This window comes from Ambystoma mexicanum, chromosome 7q, assembly GCF_040938575.1.
Source record: "Ambystoma mexicanum isolate Mex_15411 chromosome 7q, UKY_AmexF1_1, whole genome shotgun sequence".
Classification (NCBI taxonomy): domain Eukaryota; kingdom Metazoa; phylum Chordata; class Amphibia; order Caudata; family Ambystomatidae; genus Ambystoma; species Ambystoma mexicanum.
This window is the reverse complement of record NC_090941.1, coordinates 887320662-887339547: the sequence shown is the minus strand read 5'-3', so window position 1 is coordinate 887339547 and position 18886 is coordinate 887320662. Positions and strand designations below refer to the sequence as shown.

At 46.4% G+C, this 18886-nt stretch overlaps 1 protein-coding gene across 6 annotated transcripts in view; it reads right to left on the bottom strand.

Annotated features, from left to right (window-relative positions):
- GRM5 (glutamate metabotropic receptor 5) overlaps positions 1-18886 on the bottom strand; it is a 1801008-nt gene that overhangs the window by 469439 nt on the left and 1312683 nt on the right. The window lies entirely within an intron of this gene.

Here is an 18886-nt window from a genome sequence, read left to right as displayed (position 1 = left end):
GAAACTACAGACCATGCAATCAATGCTCTCTGTGCGGCCCTCAACATTCCAAAATCTGAACACATATCGGCCATATGCAGAACTATGCATTGGCTCCGATTCAAGAATGGATCATTTTCAAACAGTGCCTATTACACATTAGATGCATCTCCAAGTCTGCCCCACCGTGCCCATTCCATATAATCTCCAATGTTCTCTCCTGCAGGCCCACAAGCACTCTTTTTTCGCACTGACTTGTCCAGCCCAAATTCAAATGCATAAAAGCAGGAGGGTCCAGCTTCCCGTTATTGGCAGCTAAAGAATGGAACTCTCTTCCACCAGTACTGAGGGCTGAAGAATCCTATTGGATCTTCTAAAGAGCTCTCAAAACATGACTGTTCTCTTAAAAACTATGCAGCTCACACAAGACCCAGCCAGGACATTACAGTACCATAAAGGTAGCTACCACGTTATTTGCATGTAACTGCTATATTTTGCCTGTGACCACTGTAATTACGATCTCTCTGCATGTAACTGATTTCTGTAACAGTGCCTTGATGGCTACAGGTTTGTTGCACTTTATAAATGAAAAAATAAATGAATGACGTGAGAGCCCTGGGTCTCCTTCCCTCCCAAGTACTGCCATGAAGATTCGACCTTCTTGTTACTTGATATGTCCTTTTCTTGTAGGGGTCCCAGACCCTATTCCCCTTGTTACTGTATCTTGGGAAAATGTCTCTTAATGTTGCTTAGGGGTTATCCTCTTTAGCCCACCTTTCATCCACTATGCTTCTCAATGTTTCCTGCTCCCTTTGGGGACCACCAACCATGGGCTCAGCCACCCAAGTAACATTAGGGTTTTGGCTGCAGACCTCTGGTCAGTCGTGAGATTCCCTGTTGCTGCAGCAGCTCCACATTGTCAGAGCCACTTCAGCATCTCCCTCCTTGACAGACTGCATTTTCCTCTCAGTTTGTTCAGCGGGTCCGGTGGTGATCACCCCTTCAGCATCCCCACACCTTGGCCTGCTTCTGCAGCCCTTCTCTGCGAGCCTCGGCCCCTCTCGCGGTTCCTCCTTGAAGCATCTGACATTTGGGTAAGTCTGCTGTCAGTTTTTCTGTCCGTTCCCATCAAGGTTTGCAGTTGAAAGCTAAACCGTTCAGTTAGGTTCATCTGAGTGATCCCTGCTGATCTGCACCTCTTCCTCGTCTCAGCCCTTTCTTGTTTTGGATCTCCATGATAGTTACCACTTTTCTTCCTGGTCTCAGTTCATTGTACTTCCTGTATGTTATAGAAGTATATGGGACAGTAGGGTAGGGGTGGAGAGATTAGGGGGTGAAGAAAAGGTGTAGAGACCAGGTGAATACAGCGTTCTCCCACTATAGTCATCACTGGTCCCACAGGGGGCTTCCCCTCCCATGAGACCCACCCACTGAGCACCACCCCCAGAGGGACTTTCATGGAGCGGCCTCACCACTGTGCCCCCATTGGAAGGGGCTCCCCCCATGGAAGCAGTACCGATACCCTGGGATTCGTCACACTGCCAATGCTGTTAGTACATGTTGTAAGTACCTGTGCATTTTATGGCAATGTTTGGTGTATGATACCAATACTAGCCACATAGTGTGTATATGATATGAATACTTGAGCATATCATGGCAAGCAACACTGGCAGATAATAGGAATACCTAGCCATGAGTTGGCAACTTCTGTCAAATTATCTAATTACTATTGATGAATGTGGATACCGGAAAATGCCTTTTCAAATCCTTCACAAAAGTCAAACTAGTAAAGCCATGGATGTGTGTTGTTGGCAGATTGCTCTGATGCAGTGTTCTCGAGTCTGTCATTTCACAGAGCATGCCCAAACACACAAAGATTGCATGTGTTTTAGCACCAATCACTAAAGAGTGGTGCATGTTCATCAGAATATTTTATAAACAACCTAGCTGGAGTAGCTGTGTTTTGTAGTTTATATCTTTTTTCCAGACTATGGAACAATCAGCTGAGTCTGATTTTTGTTTTCACTTTTCTTTTTACCTCTCAGTCACTTGTCCTTCCGAGGTCCATACATTTAGCTCCATTTCACAGGGCCATGATAACACATCTATTTATATCATTTAAGTGGCAGAAATCCGGCATGGTGCATTATATGACAACGTTTATATACTTTAGTTTGCTCACTTCAATTTAGCTTTGCAACAACCTTGTATTTGCCAAGGCGAATCCAAGATATTGTGCTACTGGTTTAATTTCATGATGCAATTTAAGGTATTGGAAATAATGCATAATATTACTATGGACAATTCAGACGTTGCTCCAACAAAGTAGCATAAGTCCAAAGGCTTACAGTTCATAATTATGGGAGACAAACAATGTTCTACAAAACAACCCATCTTTTATTTCTAAGTGAGTTAAATAGTATACCAATAATCAGGCTATTTTTCTGTTTCTATTTTCATTAATTCTGGTTTGAGATTTTATATGGGCATTTCATGAATCTCTATTGCCAATTAAACATGCATTAATACAAGACAACATATCTATTTTTACGAATGCTTGAAGCTTGAGAGTGCAAAACATGATGCTTGAATGAGCTGTCACTTTTTCTTCAGGCATCTACAGCAGGTTTCCTGATGGAGTGATTAAAGACATCCAGAATTGCCTCTTGGTCTCTTGATGAAATGCAGGTTAATCCAGGCCACCTATTCACTTCCTGAAATGATGGTACTTCTGCAGTCATCTGATCTAATTAAAGGGTCTTGCTTCAAGCGGCCTGAGCTTTCCAGACATTTGATCACTGGCGTAATGGCTTGCCTGGCTTTGATAAAATGCATTAAGAACATTAGAGAGTCTGTGACAACAACAGATAAACCTGACGTTCTATTTGTTTGGTCTAAAAGTCATGAATGACATTCACTTTGAACATAAAAGGGAATGTAATTATTTTAAATCTCAGGTATTCCCCCAGTTACCATTCTGATGTGTTTTAAAAAATGAACACATCTGAACCAGTCAGCACAATTTAACAGACCCGCAATCCACACACCAGCAATAGAAAATATGCTATATCCACATTCCCGACGATTTTTTTAAATAGATTCTTTTAATAACGTGGATTCTAAAAGTGCACTTTAAAACTGATACACTATGTATCTATTTTATTTATTGGACGCTTGTATGGCACCTATACCCAGCTGTTCCCAGGTGCCACAAGACAAGGGGGAGTGGCATGGGAAATCATAAGACTACAACAACAAAGAAACAGTTATATTGGTCTTGTGACAATCCTACTGTGCAGGTGCATGACAAGGTGATAAGTGCAAGGGGGAGGGAGGTAGAGGGAGTAGTGCAGAAGTGGGGAACCCACACAGTGGGTGCGTGCAAGTGCTGTTAGGGCCAAGGCGGCAAGTGCCAGGGGAAAGAGAGGGGCAGGGGAGGAGGAGTACACTGGACAGGGAGGACTAAGTTTGGATAGTCCGGGAAAGAGAGCCCCAGGGCAGGGGCTGACAAAAGGATGCTGGGGGGAATGGTGGGGGGTGGTCTGGCCCTTGTATGACTCTGAAGGAAACAACCCCCTTGTCGCAGCGGCAGATGGAGAGTTAGCACGGGAGGGGGAGAGGGAAGGAAAAGGCGAAAATGAAGGTCTTGAGAAGTTTCCAGAACTTAAAAAAATCTGGCTCAAGTCTGAGGATGAGAGGGAGGCTGTCCCAGAGGGAGATGCCAACCGAGGATAGGGATCTACTTCCCACTCTCTGCTTGGAGAAACATTTGATCTGCAGAGAGTTGGTGCCAGAAGATCCAAGGTCTCTGGCTGGGAGGTATTTTGGTAGATAGAGCTGGAAGTAGAGCGGTCCAAGGCCCCTGACAGCATTGTGGATGATGCAAAGGGTCTTGAATTTGATCCTTGCAGTCACCGGGAGTCAGCTGAGAGATTTTAGGGCTGGAGAGATGCGTTCCTTGGGCTTGCGGCCAAGGATAAGTCTTGCAGACCTATTCTGGTATTAGTTGGAGGGGGCAAAGGGAGGAAAGAGGAATGATATGGTATGATATATTTTATTTATATCGCGTTCATACACAGGTGTTTCAGAGCGCGACAAGGCAAAGGGAGAGGGAGCAGGGGAGAAAACAAAAACAAATGATCTTGCTAGGCCCAGTGACATTGAGAACACGCAAGTGCATGGGGAAGGGAAAGGGGGAAAGTGCAAGGAAAAAAGGGGGGAAGGTAAGTGCAGAGTATAGGAGAAACGAGATAAATAATAAGTCAGTGGATAAATAAATGAATAAATAAGGGTGCTCAAGAGCAGTGGTAGTGCAGCCAGTGAAGGCTAAAGTGCAGGGCATGTCAGATAGGGTTAATCTGATAAGTGCAGAGGAGGAGTGGGGGGGCTGTATGGGTACAGATACAGGCCCTAGTGAAGGGATGGCCGGCAGTGCAAGAGGTGTCGGGTGGGCAGGTAACTGAGCCCGAAAGGGCCCAGTTGCAAGATGAGGCAGTGCCGAGAGAGAAAAGCAGATCAACAGTGGAGGAGTGTGGCAGAGGCGAAGAGGAAGGTCTTGAGGAGCTTCCGGAGCCGTAGATGGTTCTCCTCAAGTTTCAAGGTGGCAGGGAGGCAGTTCCAAAGGGAGGCCATGGCTGAAGACAGGGATCTGCCTCCAGCTCGTTTCTTTGAAAAACTGCTGACCCTAGGGGAGTTAGAGGAAGAGGACCGAAGGGCTCGAGAGGAAGGTTGAAAAAGAGGCTGTTGCGGTAGTCAAGCCTAGAGAGAACCGGGGCTCTGGAGACATTGAGCTTCTGGGGGAAGGTGAGGAAAGGTAGAATGCCTCTGAGGAGATGAAGGTGAAAGCTGGGCTTCTTGGTAAGGTCCTTGATGTGTGGAGAGGACGAGAGAGCAGAGTTAAAGATGAGCCCAAGGTTTTTTGCCGCTGGCATTCAGGCATAGATCATTGGCAGAACACCATGACTGAATAGCAGTCAGGCAGCCAGGTATTAGGGAGTAAGAGGAGGAGGTGGGGGTAGGGGAAGGCAGCCAGAAAGAGAGCTGTGTGTCATTTACGTAACTCTAGAAATGAGGGGAGTAGGTGAGGATTAGTTTGCCCAGAGGTGCCAGGTAGATGTTAAAGAGCCATGATGATAGGATATAGCATTGAGGGTTGCCACAGGTCGGGAGTGACGTGGAGGAGAGAAAATCACCCATTTGCACTTGGGAGGGTCTGTTATAGAGGAAGGATGTTAGCCATGCCAGTGTCGTGTCTGTGATGCCTAGGATATCATGGAGACGGTTTATGAGGAGGATGGAGTGGTTGACTATGTCAAAAGCAGAAGAAAGATTGAGGAGGGTCAGAACAGAGAGAGTGTTGGTGTGCAGGTTTGAGAGTTGGTCTTCACTGGTATTCAGGAGCGTAGTTTCCATGCCTTTGGCTGCCCTGAAAATGGACCGGTGGTCATGGAGGCAGTCAGCCATTTCGGTGTGGGCGGGTCAGTTGGGGGATGACCAGCTTCTCCATGCGTTTGACCAAGAAATGGGTAGAGATAGATTGCCATGCAAGAGAGGACAGCAGACAGCTTTTTTAGGAGATGGTGCACAAGAGAGTGCTTAAGGGGTTGAGGGAAAGAGACTGAGGCAAAATACTGGTTGCAGAGGTCAGCCAAGGCAGGGGCGAGAGTGTCAATGTTGTCCTTGATGGTTCTGGAGGAGGAGGGTATCACCTGTTTAGAGCAGACTTTCATAGAGCGGACAACTCTAGAGATCTCATTGTGTGCAATGGGAGAGAAGGAGGAGAGTATGGGGGAGTGGGTGGCCAGGAGAGGCAAGAGAAGGTGGGGAGTGGGGGAGAGCAGATGACAGAGCATACAGGATGTCAAAAGTTTTGGAGGAAAAGTGGGTGGCCAGTGCAGAGCATAAGGCCTGGCAGGGAGGCGGAGAAGAGGAGACTGCGGTAGGATTGCCAAGTTCCTTGCAGATTTTAAATAGTTCTGCTGTGTTATTAGTGGCTCCAGAAATGCAGGCTTGGGTATGAGCTCTCTTCTTGGAGCAGATGAGAGATGGTATTGCCTTTGGAATAGACGGCAGGCCAGGTTGTCGGGGATGAGCTAGATGTCTGCCACTTCCGCTCTGCCGCTTTGGACTTTCGTTTCAAAGCAGCTAAGTCAGAGTTATACCAAGAGTTCTATTCGATGGCAGGCTTGACACAGATCCTCATGACAGGGGTATGGATGTACAGGTTGTTAGAGATAGAGAGATGGAGCGTAGTTAGGACAGAGTCCAAAGGAGAGTCCAATGAAGGGGGCAGTGGAGGGATGAAGGTGGAAGCAAAAGCAGTGACTGACACTCGTTTCATCAGATGAATGATGGAGAAGGAGAATGGCAGTGTGGTGGGAGGAGTCTTGGGACAAGCGAGGTAAGGAGTGAAGAGAGGAGAGAGTGGTCAGACCAGGAGAGAGGGGTAGTGACAGGTTTGCCAGAGGGATGTCTGTTGAGGTGAGAGCATCCAAGGTGTGCCTGTCAGACTGGGATGGGCCAGATGGAAGGATAGTGAGGGAGAGAGTGTCACACAGGTCACAGAAGAGAACAGTGGCCACATCAAGGGAGTTGAGATGGATCTTGAAGTCCCCATGAAAGATAAGTTTGAGGGAGGAGGCAAGAAGAGGAGAGGAGATGTCAGCACATTCTGAGGGGAAGAGGGAGGTAGGTGTGGGGGGTCTGCAAATGGTAGCAAGAGTAACAGAGAAAGTAGTAGAGAAAGACAGTCCGCAGACTAGGCTTCCAAAGGATGAGTGGGTTTGAGTGGGGATGATGGATGCAGGAACCCACTCAGGGAAGATCAGGGCCTCTCCTCTGCCAGACCGGGAGGGTCTGGGGTTGATCAGGATCTTGTAGCTCTCAGGAAGAAGAGTGTACAAAGCAGTGATGGAGCTAGCTTTGAACCATGTCTCAGTGGGGGCAAGTATGTCAAGGTCAAGGTCTTCAAGGAGATGACAGAGGTCAAAGGAGTGTTTGATAGCAGAGCGAGAATTGAGGGTATCTAAGTGAAGCTGGTTGCCCCCTTAAAAAGATTTGAGAGGGGAGGCGCAGGGCTGGGGTGGCACCACTATGGGGCAGGTGGGAGGGGGCATGAGGGAAGGAGGGGTGGGAGATGGGGATGGGAAATTGAAGAGAGATGGAAGGCACCTGCCAAGAAGGAGAAGGTTGGGCTGAGAGCCATGGGCCATGATAGTGCCATTATGATAGACATTAATGGTGCATTTGAAAGATGCGAAGTGAGCCAAGAGCACTTCCAATCTGGTACTGGCAATAATGGGTGAGGAGGAAAAAAGGGAGGGGTCAGAGGCCATGTGAGGAGTCCAAAGGTTAGACGAGGGGACAGCAAAAAGAATGTCTGTAATAGTCTGTCTGGAGGAAGCATTAATGTAGGTGTCAGCGATGGGCAGACCAGGGTTAGAGCAGAAGGATCCAGCTGTGCAGATGTACTTCACATAAATGCAATGCAGCATAGGGTAAAGTGGAGGCACTGAGGTGCACCCACCCATTTTTCTTGCAAAACACTGCCTCAGTTCATGACATTTGTTTCTTTTTTCACTACACAACACAAATTGCCCAATAGAGACAGCAAAATCAGAGGATACCTCAGGAGAAATGTGGAGGGCTCCAGGCATCAGGCGAGGCAGGTAGAGAGAGGAGACCTGCCGTTCCGAGGGTCACAGAAGAAAGAAGCAAGCCATGGAGTCCTAGGGGCCTTAAGAGAGGGCCTAGGGAGGGGGGCCGGCTACCACCGGCCTGCTCCCTGATTGCGCACAAGAGTGCTGCACCGACCAATCGGGAAGCAGGAGGCACAACAAAAGGTGCCTGATCAATGGTGTGGGATGGCGGGGGCCATCTTCAGTTCATGAAATTAAATACATTTTGTTTCTGTTTTCCCCACACACAATTGAGACTACTAATAGTAGACCACCCAAGGTCAACTGCCTATGTTTTGCATTTTTTTAGTCCGATTTTTGGCTTCCAGAACTAAAACCTCATGAAAGACTATGTGACAAATTGGATTCTGCCCTGCAGAAGTACAAGGATGAGTAGGGACTAAGATGCCCATTGAACCCTCACACTGCTACAAACCAAGAGCCAACACAATTATAAGGGTAAAACAGGACAATTTTAGATATATAGCTCCTTCACATTGTGTGGTAATGTGAGCTGAAGGAAGGCTATGCTCTCGAGAGGGTTGTGAATGTGATTCAGTACCGACCTAAACAGCAAAGCATAACAGTCCAAAATGAATGGAATGTGCACTCAAGGGTCTATACAAATAGATGTATGTTAATAAAACACACCATCTGAAAAATAACTTAATAGAAAAATATTACACAAAATCCACCCCTAAGGAAAGAACAGAGAATAGGCAAGGATAGGACAACGCTGCACTGTGCGTAATGAATATGGGGAGTAAGGCAAGTTAAAACCACAATGCTCTTTAAAAAAGAAACTTTTTCTTGAATGCAAAAGCACAATTGGTGACCTAATCAGTGTCTATGTCCAACACCTGGACAAAGGGGGCAGTTAATAGTCAACATTACCTTTATGAAGTTCTTGTCGGTTCAGCAGCGTTGAATTAGACTTCTTGGTGCTGCTCGATAAAGTTTGAGTGTTCTGATGATAATGATGTTATATATATTCACATTTGCTAAAGACTTCAGAAACTGTATTAAAATGCATTTGAGGTTTTGTAAAAAAAATAAACCGCCATTTTACAACAGGACTGCATTGCCGGGTTTATAATTCTAAAAATCTGTCTATAAGTAAACGGATATGAGTAAGGCATATACACTGTGATGAATCCCAGGGTATCGTCACTGCTTTCATAGGGGATCCCCCTCCCATGAGGCCAGGGAGGTGAGGCCCCTACATGATAGCCTCCCTTAGGGTAGAACTCAGCGGTGGATTTCAGGAGAGAGGAACCCCCTGTTGGACAAGTGATGACTATTGTGGGAGAATGCAGCATTCACCTGGTCTGTACACCTTTCCTTCTCCCCCACTCTCTCCGCCCCTCCCATCCATTCCCATATACTTCTATATCATACAGGAAGAAGAAAGGACTGAGATGACGAATAACAGCCGTAACCATCATGAAGATCCAAAACAAGAAAGGACTGAGACGAGGAAGAAGTGCAGATCCACAAGGATCCCTCAGATGAACTTAACTGAACGGTCTAAATTTCAACTACAAACCTTGAAGGGAATTGACATAAAAACTAATAATGGACCCAGGCACAGAGACGCTCAAGGGGCGGGCTCCACCGGACCCACTGAGCAAACCAAGATGCTGGCTTTGCGAAGCACCAGCAGTGCAGAACTGCAGTACATTCAGTCTGGTAAGGGGGGAGAAACCAAAGTGGGTCTGAAACCGCAGAGCCTCTGCGGCTAGCCAGAAAGAGCCCCAGAGCACCAGAGAAGCAGAGAAGGACACAGGGAAGCCTGCGACCGACCGGAGGGGAGCAGCCGAGACCCTTAAGGTATTTGGGCAGCTGAGCATATGGTCCAGAGGGTGCAGGGAACCCTTGAAACATGTAGTGAATGAAAAGTGGGTGAAAGAAGATAACCCCTGTGCGACACTAAGAGAACCTTTACCAAGATACAGTAAGAGGGGAAATAAGGTCTGAGACCATTACAATAAAATGACATATCAAGTAATAAGAAGGTCTACTCTTGTTTTCATGGCAGTACTTGGAGAGAAGGCTACTCAGGGCTGTCACATAAGAGAAACCATAAAAAGAACTGTGAGAATAATACACATGAAGACAGTAATTGGCAGGGGACTAAACCAAGTCTGTATGTGAGATCAAGAAACCATAAAGAGAACTGTGAGACAAATTCATATGGAGACAGTACTTGGAAGGGAAGGGAACCAAGTCTGCATGTGTCATCAAGAAACCATAGAAAGAACTGTGATAATAATACAGAGGAACACAGAACTTGGCAGGCATGTAAGTCTGTGTTTGGAACTAAGAAACCTGATAGAGAAGGGAACTAGGTCTGCCAACCACAGTCAAGGACCCATCAGAGTTTGAAGAAGCATCCAAAATCCTCCTCATCATCACAGTGCCTGGTAGGAGGACACCAGGTCTGCCAATCAGGGTCAGGGCCCCACCTGAGTTTGGAGAAGTATCCAAAGTCATCTTCTTCATCGCAGTGCCTGGTAGAAGGAAACCAGATCTGCCAACCAGGGTCAGGGACCCACCACAGCTCTGAGAAGCATCCAAGCCAACCTTCTTCGTTGCAGTACCTGGTAGAAGGAAACCAGGTCTGCCAACCATGGTTGGGACCTAGGGACAGAGAAGAAGCCTGACAATGGGCAGTTGTGGAGCATAGACATTTCCCCATAAGTTTATGAACTGTGTTTTAAGCCTGAAGAAGGCTGGGGAAGGGAGACATCGCCCAGCAGTTGAGGAACTGTATCAGAAGCCTGAAGAAGGCTGGGGAAGGAGCCCAACACTTGAGGAACCGATAAAGCCAGAACTGTCTTCTTGTCCAGGGGAAGTGTGTAATTCCTCTGGGCTAGGAAGACCTCTATTTCATTTTAGTTTAACACAGAGAGTGAGGGACAGAGCTAGGATTTTGACATTGGGCTTTTTAAAAAACTTTTGCTTTTAACATCCTGACTGTGACAATAGTAATTTTGGATGAGGCAGGGAAACCCCTCTTAGATTTAGGGCAAGATAGGGTTTTATTTTAATATTCTCACTTGAATAAATGTCTATGCCAACCACCATGACCCCACCATGTCAGAGTCTTACTTCTGTACCCTTACATCACATATGCACAACCTTACAAATGAGTACACCCTGGGCATAGCCACATATTTGTGCAAATGCAACTGTCCCTGTATGAACAAATGTGTAATATCGCAGCACTAAGTGTGCCTGCATGCTCCCCTGCACACCCTTTAGAGCTCCTTTGTTGTCTGTTGTGGGGCTGACTCTAGTGGAGGGTGTTTACTGCCCTTGCAAAGAGATCAATGGCCATTCAGGTTACTGTCCTTCCATTTGGCAGGCTCCGCCCATCCGGCTAGAATGCACATCACCTTCCACACTTGACCTGAATCACAGGAACTGACACATCAAATTGGATGTGGCTGCAATGATCCTAAGTGGTGCCATGTGCAATGACTTAACTCAGGCATAGCTTCATTTTAGAGTTTACCTTTCAACCTTCATGGCTACTTATTATTATCGCAGTTTTGGTATAGGGGGTGCATTTCTTAAATGCAGATCCTGCACAGCAGAGGTATGGCTGTCACCAGAGCTGTCAAATCAACAGCTGTGACCTCTGAACCTGTGCCACTGGTAGAGCAGGCACTGCAAATCAGGATACAGATGCAGCAGGACACAGATACACTTTTATGTTTTCGGCATGGAGTTTATGAAAGGGGAATCTGATCAGCAGATTCCCCTTTCAGAGATGGAATTACCAGCATCCTTTTTATTAATTAATTAAAAGAAGAATGCAGGGCTTTACTCCCTTGCCAGATGGCAGTCCACCACAACGCCTATCATTTTTTGTTTCATTTTAAAATAAAATGCATTCTGATAGTTCCCACCTGATTACTCACATTTGCTTTTCGTAACTTCTCATTTTCCTTCATGTAACTCTTTTTTTTGTTTCTCTAAACTGTTGCTTCTTCTTTTTATCTGACCTGCTCATTTTACAGTGCACTGAAACCTTCAGCATCACTACACTGGCGTTTGCTCATTTGTTATAGGGAAACTGTCCTTCAAGCTGCCAGTACTGGGTAACATTGTTTCCTTAGACTTGTTACATTGCTACCACTTTTGGTAACTTGTTTTTCATTGAACAATTCATTTTACAATGCATTACAATGGGGTACACTTTTTGTTTTGCCCTAGACTAACACTCAGAGGATTGTCTGATTACTTTAGGTGTCCCTAATTGACAGGCTGGTGGCAGCAGTTACTTTTTGCAATGATTTAGTATAATTCGGTTTAGCCTTACTGCGTTTAGCACATTTGGCTACCTACTGTGGCTAGTGTCTAAACATGGCCGTGCCAAAGGGTTATTTGTTTGTACTTTGGCCATTGTGAGACAGGCATGGTATCAAGAGAGACACAGACTCAAGAGAATTTGTTTTCAAAATCTTTATTTACTAAGGTTCCTCGGGTGATGGAATGCCTGACTACCCCTAACTCTAAAAGATGGTTCCCCTAACTGATGTTTCTAATGGCTGTATCAAAAATAAAAGTATATCTGTGTCTAAACCTTTGCTTGCCCTCACGCTGTACAAAAATGTGATAGGAAGTTTCTCGGAAAGGAAAAATAGTGGTTCAACAAAAATGGCAAAACCAAAGTGGATTTCAAGTGGTCTTCTCACAAGGTGTAATTCAGTCAATGTCACAGAAAGGGATTTGCTCAGCAGGGTTGCCCATGCAACCTTCTCCACAGGGCCCTTATAGTGAATTCAAACACCTCCAATGTCTTAGAGTTCCTTGCGGTTCCCTTCTCTAAGCATTAACCCACTGGCGTAACAGAAGCCCCCACAGAGCCCACGGTGCAGGGGGCCCCACCAGCACATGTCCTGGGAGGGGGCCCCACTTTAAAAATATATTTATTTTTTCTCAAAAAAAAGTTTCTTTTTGAATTCACTCTGCATTCATATAGAAATTATTTCTGTAATAGAAATCATTTCTTTATGAAGGCAGAGTGACTGCAAAAAGAAACTTTCTTTTTGAAGTCCAAGGGCTCTCTCCACCCCATGACATGGAAGACCCTAGGCTGGAGGCCTCCATGTCATGAGGTGAGAGGGAGCCCTATGACTTCAAAAAGAAATAGTTTATTTTTGATGTCACTCTGCCTTCATAAAGAATTAGTTCTGTTATGATTCGGTCCTTAACTGAAATCATTTCTTAATGAAGTTAGAGTGACTTCAAAAAGAAACAATGGGGCTCATTCTGACCATGCCGGTCCGGAAACAATGGTGCTGGTAAGCTTACCGGCACCATTGTTTCCGGACTTGTATATTACAGGTCTGCCTACTGGGGCTGCCATGCCCGATAAGTCTGACCCTGATGGGATCACCAGCCACGGTAGGCAGGCCCGTACGTAAGCACCGGCACCGGCTTCAGTGCCTCTATTCCTGTGGAGTACTGGAATGGGGATTAACGAAATTTCCAGACCCTGACTTCCCGGCCGCCGGACTTGGAATAGCCCGGTGGCACCGGAATTCAGGCACTGGTAATTTTTTACGGGTCTTGCGGCAACCAGCCAGAAGCACCGCATGGTTACTGCTGGACCCGTAATGAGCCCCAATTTCTTTTTGAAGTAATAAGACTCCCCTCAACCCCATAATGTGTGTGTGTGAGTGTATGGTGAAAGGGTGCACACAAATGTATGGGTGGCTGAGTGTGCATGTACATTGAAAGGGTGCACACTTAACTGTGTGAGTGGATGCCCGGGTGTGCCTATATGGTGAAAGGGTGCACACTCACATGTATGGGTGGCTGCTTGAGTGTGCCTGTATGGTGTATGGGTGTACACTTACATGTATGGATGGATGGGTGTGTATATGGTGAATGGTGTGTGTGCTTGTGTACAGGGGCACAACAAAACCTACATTCTGGGGGGGCTAACCCTTCAAATGGTGGGAGAGGCTCTAACTTCACGGGCGGTGGGGAGGGGCAAACATATTTGTGTGGGGGCATCTAACTTCTTTATGCATTTTAATGAGACTATTCTATTTCAGCTTCAATGTTACAAGCAGTTAAATCTCTCGTTTAAGTCTCCTGTTCCCTCACTACCCTTCCAATCACTCCCCTGGCATGCAAGTACTAAACCCACGTCACAATTTCTATTGCCTAAACAATGTGGCATTTGAATGCAGGTACTAACAGTGAAATGCTTTAAGTTGGTAATTGCTGGGCCCTTGTTAACAGCAAAACCTAGGTGCCGTTTAACATCTGTGTCCTGTTCTGTCCGGCAACTGCTCTAAAGGTCATCCAGGTCGAGTCAACATAGCCCAAAATTTCAGGAGGGGGTTCTGAAGCCCAGTCAAATCAATGGTGTTGCACCACTACTTGTGTATAATGCATTGATTACTCCTAGCCCTATTCTTCCTTGTCCCAGTACTTATTTATGAGGCAGTACTTGTGTGTGAGGCACTCTGCCTCATACACAAATATTGCGATGAGTTAGAGGTACATGGAGGTAATGCCTGACTTAGCTACATGTAATCTTCATTGCTCTTAGTCCCACTCTTCCTCATCCCGGTACTTACCTATGAAGCAAGGAGCCTCATACGTAAGCTCTGGGACAAGGAAGAGGGATGTGGAGGTAATTCTGGGCCAAGGAGGAGGTTGGGGTAGGGGGTGGGAGGGAGAGGATTTGTGTGGGGGGAGGGATTGTGCAATAAATCGTAATGGTTGTCCATATCCTGGCTAAGCAGGCATGATATGTGGTATTAGTGGCTAGAGAGGCATTTTGGTGCGGCCAATATAGTTATTCCTCAGTTTGGTATGACTTTCTTTTAACTGGGCATTTCTGATAAAGCAGTCCTGCTAAGTGTAATTACCTGGCTAGATTGGCATTAGGGTGCTGCCAGTCTAACCATTTCTTACTGCGGCATTGTATATTTTTCTGGGCATCTGTGATACAATGATATGATACGATACAAGTCATTTATAACAAGCCTGTACACAAGTGTTTCTACACGTGACTTGACAAGGGAGGGAAGATCGAGGGAGGACAGGTCAAATGATCTCTATGGGCCTTGTGTCATTGCAAGAACGAGAAGTGCAAGGGGAAATGGAGGGGGGAAGGGCAAGGGTGAGGGGAGGGGAAAACAGAGCAGCAATGCTCTGAGTAAGTGCAGCCAGGACAGCGTGTCTATGGATAGTGCAAGGAGAACAAGGGACCGCAGGGTTACAGTTACAGCCCCTAAGTGCATGGTAGCCCCGGTGGTAGTGCAAGGGTGACCGATCAAGAAAGAGCCTGGACTCAGAGAGACTCTGAGGGTAGCCAAGCAACTGGTCGGTACAGCAGACAGGTAGGTAAGCAGGGGAGGGAGAGAAAGAAAGCAGAGGAGAAGAGGAACGTTTTGAGCTGCTTCCGAAACTTCAGGTGGTCCGGCTCAAGTTTGAAAGGGGCATGGAGGACACTTCAGAGGGAGGCACCAGCAGAGGAGAGAGATCTACCCCCCACTCTCTGCCTGTAGAAGTGTCTAAGACTTAGAGAGTTGGAGGTAGGTGAGTGAAGGACTAGAGAAAGAAGGTATTTTGGAAGAGAGCATTGGATTTAGTGTGGGCCACAGCCCCAGAAAGCCTTGTGTACAATGCAAAGGGTATTGAACTTGATTCTTGCAGCCACCGGGAGCCAGTGGAGAGATTTCAGGGCTGGAGAGATACGATCCTAGGGCTTGAGGCCAAGGATAAGTCTTGCAGTCCTGTTCTGGATTAGTTGCAGATTAGAGAGAGTAGTGGAAGGCAAATTGAGAACGTGGCTTTTGCAGTGTTCCAGCCTAGAGAGAACCAGGCATCTGGAGACAGTGAACTTCTGGTGAAAAGTGAGAAAGGGAAGAGTCCCTTTGAGGAGGAGCAGTAGTGGGAATTCTTGGCGACGTCCAAGATGTGAGGAGAGAAAGAGAGAGTGGCATTGAAGATGACACCAAGGTTTTTTGCCTCGCAGGAAGGCAAAGGAAGAGGGCCCAAGGCGGGCGGCGAGAGTGAGAGAAGGAAAGCAGGGGCAGTAGTCCCAATGAGAAGGATCTTTGTCTTTCTGGCATTAAGGCCGAGATCGTTGGAGGCACACCAATCCTGAATCACGGATAGACAGTCAGGAATGAGCGAGAGAGGAGAGGAGGCTGAGGGGAGGTTGAAGGAAAGCTGAGTCATCCTCATAACACTGAAAGTTAGAGGAGAAGGTAGAGATCAGGTGGACGAAAGCGGCCAAGCAGAGTTTGAAAAACCAGGGCGAGAGGATAGAGCCCTGGGGAATGCCAGAAGTAGAGAGAGGTGGTGGAAAGAATGGGACCAAGATGGACTTGGGAGGGGAGGGGTGGTCCAAGAGGAAGGAGGTCAGTCACTCCAGGGCCTGATCTGTGATGCTGAGGTTCTCACGGAGTCGATTGATCAGGTTTGCAAGGTTGACCGTGTCAAAAGCAGAGGAAAGAATGAGGATGAGGACAGAAGGAATGCTGGAATCAAGGTTAGAGAGGAGATCTTCACAGTTGTTCAGGAGAGAAGTTTCCATGCCTCTTGCTGCTCTGAATCCAGACTGATGGTCATGGAGACAACCAACAGATTCAGTGCAGAGAGTAAGCTGGGAGATGGCAAGCATTTCTAAGAGTTTGCCCAGGAAAGGGGTGGTGGAGCTTTGGCTTATTGAGGAGTGGATGCACAAGGGAGTGCTTATAGGGAGAGGGGAATGTTCCAGTGGCGAAAGAGTGATTACAGAAATTGGCCAAGGCTGGAGCGGGGGTGTCAATATGGTCCTTGATTGTTCTGGAGGAGCAGGGGAGCACCTGTTTGGATGACACCTTCATAGATCGGACTTGTCTAGAAAACTCGTCAGGTGTTGTTAGAAAGAAAGTGGAAAAAGGAGGAGGAGAGGTTGAGATGGCCAAAAGGGGCCGAGAGAGGAAGAGGAGATAGAGGACAGGATGTCCTGAGATTTAGCAGAGAGGATAGAGGCCAGAGCTGTACAGAGGGGCTGGGAGGGAACAGGAAAAGTAGAGACTGCAACAGGATTGACCAGTTCCTTGCAGATTTTAAAGAGTTTGGCCGTGTTGTTAGAGGCTGCAGAGATGCAGGCTTTAATGTGTGCTCCCTTTTTGATGAGTGTTATTGCTTCAACTGGCATTTTGTTACAACCAGTCTGGTCATGTCTAAATGTGGCCTGCCATGCTTTTCTGTAATGTTATTATATGTCTACATTGTGCAGTCATTTGGGCATGTTTTCATTGTGGCATGGCATTTTTAATAGCAAAGCATTAATGTTCCTGTGCGCTGTTGGTGACTTGCATGTATTGGATTGGTGTTACCCTACAAAATAATTGCAAACACTGTGGCTTTATAGCCGATTTTTCTCAGAAAGTATGCTGTATATTACATTAAAACACATATTTATATCTTTCTCCTAGTGCAGTGTGCGGCATATCCCTACAGCAGCACGTTCGTGCATATTGCACAAGCATGACAATCAAGGCCGGCCAAGAGTGTGGCGCGATCCATGATTTGTTGCCGAGTTGGGGGGGATGGCCTCAGCACGGCTCGCAGGGGGGCCCCCACATTCTGTGTTACGCCACTGCGTTAACCTCTTCACTTTTAGCTTCAATCTAAAACACAAAGTCAATTCCTTCGACAGGCTCGTCTGAGTTCCCTTCCCCAAGTTCAGGCCTCTTCCAGCTTTCAAAACACAAAGCACAAGGTCAGTTCTGCTTTCAATTCAAAATACAAAGTCAGTTTCTTCAATAGGCCACTTAGTGTTCCCTTCCCCAAGCTCTTTTTGGGTTCCTTGCACCCCTTTTAATAATGTACGTTCCTTTCGTGCCTCTTGCACCTTTTTCCATGCCCTTCCGGCCCTCTTCGGGTCACTCACACCCTCTTTTATACTGTGCCTTCCTTCGTGCCTCTTGCACTTTGTCTGCAGGCTTCTGCCTTTTCTCATCCCTCATGTTTCATAATCCAACACACACCTCATGGACTAGTTCAACTCTAAAATACACAAGATCAGAAATGCCCTCCCCTCTGCAGTCCAACTCCCACTCTCTACTCCCAAACCTGTCAACACCAGAAACACATTTCACCACATTGCCTATGACACCCTAATCATCCTGACAGCAAAAGCAAAACCTGCATATTTCTTGGAAAATGCCCACCCACTACATTCCGCATCCAACTGCATCACCACACTGGTTCCACATTGACTTAAAATCATCCATGCCTGACTCAAACATGGTACAATCCCCTCTGCACTCAAAACAGGACACAGCTCCATCCTTTTCACTTGACCCAATGCTCCCTGAAATCCACCAACCCATCACTATAATTCCATACCTCACCAGAAATATGGAAGGCTTCCTCACAAGCCAATGCCAACAACATTTCACCACAACCTCGTCAGCCCCCTCCAAAATTGCTTCAAACCCAACCATTACATCGCCGCTGCTACTCTTCTCATTCTACATGACCTCCACAATAACACTGACAAAGGAAACACAGCCCACATCATACTTATGTACTGAATACACAGCCTATAACCTCATTGAACAAAACACTCTCCTAAACATCCTATGCCACATCATGATGCTCTCAGGCACAGTTCTCAACTTGTTCACCTCCTTTCTCACAGGCAAGACACACTTTGTCTCCATTCCCCACTATCAGTCCAAACACAACACAGTCAAGTACAATGCTCAGCAAGGATCCTCCCTGTCTTCGCTATACTTCAAAATAAAAGTTAAATCCCTCTGACAGACCATTAACAACTACAACATTAATTTTCACCAATACACAGATGACACACACATATATTTCCAGAGTTCCTCCACCTTACAACACACCCTCAAAACCTGTCCCTCCGCCATCACCACCTGATGGCCACCCATTTACTGAAACGCAAGGTTTCCAAAACAGAATACTGTGAAGGCATCATGAAGCAAGACACAGACAACAGATTCAAAGTTCAAATGAAAGATCTTTATTAACTCAAATGTCAGGATGTCGTAAGGGCTAACTTGCCCTATAGTAAGGTGGGATTTCCCAACCTAAGTAATCTAAGGATAGTCTGAGTCAGTAAGTTCAATTTAAAAGTATATCTGTGTCCAAAACCTATACTTGCCCTCACAACTAAAGCTAAACAACGTGTAGGGATATCAGTAACCAAATAAACAGTATTCAAACTAAAGTTC